The sequence below is a fragment of the Nannospalax galili genome, unplaced genomic scaffold, assembly GCF_000622305.1.
Source record: "Nannospalax galili isolate Female #2095 unplaced genomic scaffold, S.galili_v1.0 scaffold325, whole genome shotgun sequence".
Taxonomy (NCBI): domain Eukaryota; kingdom Metazoa; phylum Chordata; class Mammalia; order Rodentia; family Spalacidae; genus Nannospalax; species Nannospalax galili.
Genome location: NW_008355159.1, coordinates 1,180,267 through 1,186,953, shown reverse-complemented (window position 1 = coordinate 1,186,953; position 6,687 = coordinate 1,180,267).

The window sequence follows — 6,687 nt, the reverse complement described above, 5'->3', positions numbered from 1 at the left end:
TTTATTTATTGTGTGTGTGTGTGTGTGTGTGTGTGTGTGTGTGTGTGTAGGTACATGTGCATGCCACAGTATGAGTGCAGTGGTTAGAAGATACTTTATGGGAGTGGTTATCTCTTTGTACCACATGGATCTTGGGCATCCAACTGAAATTGTCTATCTTGGTGTAGGAGTTTTTACCCACTGAGCCATCTCACTGGCCCTTAATTTAATTTTTTGGGGGTCTTTTTGAAACAGGGTCTCCTTCTAGCCCCAGCTGGCCAGGAATGCACTATGCAGACCAGGCTGACCTTGTACTCAGAGAGCTCCGCCTGCCTCTGCCTCCCAAGTGCTGGGACTACAGGCTTATGTCACCATGCCTGACCTCATAATTTGATTTTTTTAAGGCAAGATCTCACTCTGTAACCTAGACTGGCCTTGAACTTGTGGCACTTCTTCTGCCTTAGCTACATGAGTGCTGGGATTACAGCCATGAGCCCCACATTCTTCCTCCTTTCCTCTCTCTTACTTCCTCCCTTCTTCCTTTTGCAATGCTAGGGATAGAACCTCATCCCTATATTGTTTCTTTTTTGTTTGTTTATTTTTATTTTTTGAGACAGGGTCTACCTGTAGCCCCAGCTGGCCTGGCACTCACTATGTAGACCCAGCTGGCCTTGATCTCATGGAGATCTGCTTACCTCTGCCTCCTGAGTGCTGAGATTAAAGTATACTGTTTCTTGATAATCATTTGAAAACAAATATTTTCAAATTAATTTTTAAGAAAAATAACATTAAATAAGTGGGTTATAAGCAAAAATGTCTGGAAACACTTACAGGGATTTCAGTTAAAATGATCCAAATGAGGCTTTGCCTTTGGAGAAATTACTACAAAAAATTTCACAAAATTGTGAGATTAGGAATTATGAGGGGCTGAGAACACAGGGGACTGCCTGAGAGCAACCTGATCCTGCCTCCACATGGTGGTGAGCTTCCCCTAATTGCACCATACCCATCCCCCTACCTGGGATTTTGTGAGGCCCCCTCCCAAGGCCCCAGGGCAGATCTGGCTTTGGTAGGCTAAGTCTGAGATCCTAGCAGACAGCCGGAGAGGGTGGGTTCCTTCCTCCATGAGTGTAGCTGCTGTGATCTCAGCAGATCGCCAGAGAGTGCTGGGTTCTGGCCTCCCTCTGGCATAGGGGCTGAGAACACAGCAGACCAACTGAGAGTCCCAAAATTGCCCCCCCTTATGGAATTTCCCAAATTTTCTCAGAGTTCCTGCTGATAAGGGTCCAAACCTTAGAAGGAAGCCTGCAGGTAAATGGATGGATCTAGAAACTGTTATACTAAGTGAAGTAACACAGACTCAGAAAAACAAACGATGTATGTTCTCCCTCATATGTGGGTCCTAGCACCAAATCTTTTTTAAAGTCCATGTCCTTTTAATAAGATGATGCTGTACAGCAGTATCTCCTGAATGAAATAACTACCATCATCACGACTTCAGCTGAGCCTGATCAGTAAACATCGTCACGATTGGACTTGTTGACTGTTGTGCTCATTCATTAAAGAAGGGCCAAGCAGGGTCATTGGACCCTCACCACATTATCCAGCCACTCTTCCCAGCCAACTGTATGTAATTTGACCCCAATCACACATGGTCTCCTGGATGTGGGGAGGGATAAAGTATACAATCTGGGGAAGGCTAGGAAGAGAAGGCATGACCCATGCTGGGTAAAGGCTTTCCAGTGTGCATAACCTCAGGTCACATATACACCTCAGTCACCCCTCAGTTATCTTGGTAAGTAAGCTTAGTAAATTCATTGGTTCCCCAGTAAAACTTTAATCAAACCTTGCCTTGACACTAGAACCTTAAAAGTGAATAAACTTTGCTTAGTATCCCCAGGAAAAGGATTCTCACAACACTTGGAAAATTAATTTGTTAATGTTCTTATGGCTCATAATTATTTAAAAAAGAAGAAAATGAGAATGTAAAAGATGTTAAAAGATGCCTAATGGATAGTGAGGGCTTACCAGAAATGAAATAAAATTAAAGTTACCCTTGTTTAATGTGGTAATCTGGTTGCCACCACTTGATTTATAGTTCTTATTTGCTATCATGTGATCTGGATCTATAATAAATAAAATAACAGAAATCAAGGTGTGTTTCTGTTTGATAATTTTTTTTGAAGAGCAATACTTTTTAAACATTGAATTTCATAGAACAAAATACATTTTAAAAAGGAGAGCCGGGCATGGTGGTGCATGCCTGTAGTCCCAGCACTTGGGAGGCAGAGGCAGGCAGATCTCTGTGAGTTCAAGGCCTGTGTGGTCTACATAGTGAGTTCCAGGACAGCTGGAGCTACAGGGAGACCCTGTCTCAAAAAGACCAAAAAAAAAAAGTACCAGACTGGGGGAACTAACTTTATTGGATGTTTAACAGCCATATTTTGGGGCCTATACTAATCTAGTCAGAGGGACTTAAAGGACAGTTTTTGCCCCTTGTTCCCCAAGGTCAACTAAGTTCCAGAGCACTATGGAACATCTCTCAAAATGTCCTACAACTGTGGTAAGTCACCTGTCCTCTTGTTCAGGGAGGCCAAGGCGACCCCCACAAGATGGACTTGAACCAGTGTCCAGTCTACAAAGAGAAGGGTCAACTCAGAGGAAACATCTCATCCACACTTCCAAGTGACAACAGCCATGGTTGAGCGAGACCTTTGACTTATCTTCACATAGATGGAATTGGTAAAAGAAAGGAGCCAGGGGCTCCTCCCAAGCCCATGTGACCCCTGAGGAACAGATCCTCAAATGACCTTAAGTGTAAAAATACATTGATTTATTTGGGCCAACTGTATGGTCTTAAATACCCTAAAGGAAAGTATAACCAAAGAGTAAAGTTGTTGGGGACCCCTGCTGTTTGGGTCGCAGTCTCTCCATGTCTGGATAGCCTAAGGGGCTCGGCGTTTTTATGCAGAGACTCCCCTTTCCAGCAGGGCGCCTCCTACTCTCTTCCTGACTCACTTTGAAGTGACCACCACAGATACATGACCTCTGGCATAGGAACTACCAGGTTTTGATCAGGCATTAACTGCCAGGTTTTTCCTATATGATAATCAGGCATTGTCTGACAGCCTGATTGAAGCCCACTGCCACATGTAAATGGGGCATCCTAGGAGCACCTATCAACTGAGGCTTTTGCTACTGCCACCACACTATAAATTCTCTAGTTTCCCCCTAATAAATCGAAGCTGTATCACTGAACTTGTCTGGAGCTGTATCTGTGTCTCACTGCACTGGAACCAGCCTGTGATTCAGTCTTCCCGAAGGGGGCTATCCTTCCCACTCGCAAAGATCTTGCGTTCACCGTTCCTGCACCTCCCCTCGTGATCCGGTGGCCAACGGATCACGTGCACAGAGGGAGCGTCCGTCAGCTTGGCGCAGAACCCACCCGGCAGCTTACAGCCCCCCGCGGAGTCTGCACTCGCCAGCACCCGGTGCGGGCCCGCCGACCTGCAGACTCGTCTGTACTTCCCGAATAGCCGCAGAGAGCCAGAGACCCGCCCAGCAGTGCAGCGCCCGAAAACCGCGCCCGCAAGTCACACACGGCAACATAAAGTGATCAGTATATTTAAGAGTTCAAGTGAGGAGATCCTAGTAGATGGCCTGAGAGGGTGATTTTGACCTCCATCGGTGTAGGAGCTCTGATCTCAGCAGCCTGCCAGAGATTGCCGAGTTCTGGCCTCCCTCTGGCCTCTCTCTGACAGAGGGGCTGAGAACACATGGGACTGCCTGAGAGCCCCTAGATCCTGCCTCCACGTGGAGGTCAGCTTTCCCTAATTGTGCTATACCCATCCCCCTACCTTGGGGATTTTGTGAGGCCTCTCCCTTCCAAGGTCCCAGGGCAGATCTGGCTTTGGTAGGTGATGGCTGAGATCCTAGCTGACAACCTGAGAGGGTGGACTGCCTGAGGGTGCCCAGATCCTGCCTCCACCTGGTGAAGGAAGCCTGAGTGTACCTGACTACAACCTGAATTGGGCTTCTGTGGGTATTGCTGAATAGCTGATCTGAAGCCATTAGTTCCCTCCAAATTAAACCTGAGAGAACGTGAACCGTGTACCAACCAGCTTTCCATAACCAATAAAAAAAAGGATCTAGGCACCTTGATAATACAAAGAGATGCATACGTCAACTTAATTCTTATATCAGAATCATAAACAACAAAAGAAATCCACATGCCAAAATCACAACGAAAGAATAATAAAATGGAAAGCCAAAACACTATGTCCTCACCAAACTCCACCAATCCTGTAGAAGAGTTCTACAAGGACAACCCCCTAGAGATAACCCAGGACACTGAATTTAAAAAAAAAAATCATAAACACGATCAAGGAATTCAATGAATTGAAAGGACACATGAACAAACAAATTAAAGAACTAAAACAAGATAGGGATAAACTTCTGAATGAATTCACAAAAGAGATAGAAACATTGAAGAAAACTCAAGCAGAAATGAAGAAGGAAGTGCAAAACTCAATAAGCCAACTTGAAACAATAGGGGAAAGCCTCACCACTAGAATGAATGAAATGGAAAACAGAATATCAACACTGGAGGATAAAGTTGAAGAATTGGACCACTCAAGCAAAGATAATGGAAAATTTTTAAAAAACACAGGAATGGAATATGCAGGAGACATGGGACACCATGAAAAGACCAAGTCTACATATCAGAGGAATAGAGGAAGTAGAAGAATTTCAGGTTAATGGTGTTGACCAGATCTTAAACAGGATTTTAGAAGAGAATTTCCTGAAATTAAGGAAAGACATCCCCATACAAATAGAGGAAGCACATAGAACACCAAATAGGATCAGAAAAGAAACTCCCCACAACATATCATAGTAAAACACTAACTGTACACAACAAAGAGAGAATACTGAAAGCAGCAAAAGAAAAACAAGTCACATACAAAGGAAAGCCCATCAGAATTACAGCTGATTATCAATACAAACTATGAAAGCCAGAAGAGCCTGAACCAAGGTATTCCCATTTCTACATGACAATAGATGTCAGCCCAGAATACTTTACCCAGCAAAAATGTCTTTTATAGTTGAGGGGAAAAGAAAAATCTTCCATGACATGAAAAGCCTGAAAGAATACATGTTCACAAAACCAGCCCTTCAAAGAATACTTGAAGCAATACAGAGAGCAGAGAGAGAGAAACAATTATACCCCAGGAGCAACAAAAGAAAATAAAGGTATAATTGAAGAAACACAAAATTAGAGAACACAAACAGCAATCAAAATGATGGCAACCAAGACACACCTTTCAGTAATAGCCATCAATATCAATGGACTGAACTCCCCAGTCAAAATACACAGGCTAAGTGAATGGATTAAGAAACAAGATCCATCTCTTTGCTGTCTGCAAGAAACCCATCTCACCTTCAAGGACAGGCACTACCTTAAGGTAAAAGGATGGAAAAGAATATTCCAAGGAAATGGCACTAAGAAACAAGCAGGGGTTACAATTATAATAGCTGACAAAATAGACTTCAATGTAAAACTAATCAGAAGAGATAAGGAGGGTCACTTCATTCTGATCAAAGGAACAGGTAAACAAGAAGATATTACAGTCATTAACATATATGCACCAAACTCTGGTCCATCCAAATTCATAAAAACAACACTTCAAGACTTTAAGATACAGATTAGCCCCAACTCAGTAATAGTAGGTGATAGGTAGAGAGCGTGCGGGAGCGAGTGGGTGGATGGAGGAAGGCACCGAGGCACAGATGGAATTCTCAGCGGGATACAGATTTATTTCGCACGGGGCACCTTTCCCTTGGGGAAGGGAAAGATGTCAGGGAAAGATGTCCGGGAAAGATGTCTGCCCACGGGTTGTGAGCTGGGACTTTATATATGGGGGCTTTAGGGTGTGGAAGGGGGGAATGTTTGTGTTTGGGGGAGAAATCAGGGAGGGGGAAGCAGGAAAAGCTGGCTCCATTCAGTCTGCCAGGTGGGATTAGGGTCTGGAAGTGTTTACTTTTTCTCTCTTAAGATAAGAGAAAAGCTTGTTGTTATAAACAGCTTCTAAAATCTCTGGTTAACAGGTAGAATCTGCTTATCTTATCTTTGGAGATCAGAGGAGAGGCAGGCTGCTTCTCAGCAGAGTTTGTTTCCCTTGACTCTAAAGGTCAAGGTGAGGTCCCTGTTGGGGAGGGGGGAAACTGCTGCTATTTGGAACCCTAACAGTAGGGGACTTCAATACCCCACTGCCTCCAACAGACAGGTCATCTGGACAAAGAATAAACAGAGAGATGTCTGAATTAAATGATACCATACATCAAATGGACCTAACAGACAGCTTTCAAATATTCCACCCAAGCACCAAAGAATACACTTTCTACTCAGCACCCCATGGAACTTTTTCAAAAATTGATTACATCCTGGGCCACAAAAAAACCTCAACAAATGCAAAAAATTGAAATAATCCCATGCATTCTATCAGATGACAATGCAATAAAGCTCAAAATCAACACTGGACGAAGCCTTAGTAACTACACTAACTCGTGTTGACTGAACAAAACACTGCTAAACAATGAGTGGGTCAAAGGAGAAATTAAGAAAGAAAAGAGAGACCCCACCAGATGGACTTGAGCCAGTGTCCAGTCTATAAAGAGGAGGGTCAACACGGAGGAATCATTTCCTCCATG